Source organism: Penaeus monodon, chromosome 24, assembly GCF_015228065.2.
Source record: "Penaeus monodon isolate SGIC_2016 chromosome 24, NSTDA_Pmon_1, whole genome shotgun sequence".
NCBI lineage: Eukaryota > Metazoa > Arthropoda > Malacostraca > Decapoda > Penaeidae > Penaeus > Penaeus monodon.
In genome coordinates this window covers 11,719,999-11,720,354 of record NC_051409.1, presented here as the reverse complement: position 1 = coordinate 11,720,354, position 356 = coordinate 11,719,999, and the positions used below count along the sequence as shown (strand labels likewise).

The 356-nt window shown below is 37.6% G+C and overlaps 1 protein-coding gene across 1 annotated transcript in view; it reads right to left on the bottom strand.

Annotated features, from left to right (window-relative positions):
- LOC119588855 (1-phosphatidylinositol 4,5-bisphosphate phosphodiesterase-like) overlaps positions 1-356 on the bottom strand; it is a gene marked incomplete in the record, with an annotated part of 69,524 nt that overhangs the window by 31,440 nt on the left and 37,728 nt on the right.

Here is a 356-nt window from a genome sequence, read left to right as displayed (position 1 = left end):
GAAATATCAGTATATTTTCTATCTCCAGAGTCGACTTAACAGCTGCGTGTGTGTGTGTGGGGGGGGGGGGTACTCGACCTCTTGTGGATGGCCCTAAAAATAACATTCCTTTCGATATTCAATATTCAAGAGTCAGCTGTGAAGAGCGATTTTGAAACACTGGTATTCTTAGTCTATATCATCTCCACATAGTACAGTCCTAATGAAGCAGCATGAAAATTAATTACTATGAGTATTCAGATGGATAATAATACTTATTAATACTTACTAAATGTACTTTAATCCGGTTCTTTCTTTCTCCTCCGCTTTCGTAACCACCTTGTTCTTACCATTCCTGATCATCGTAATAATATCGT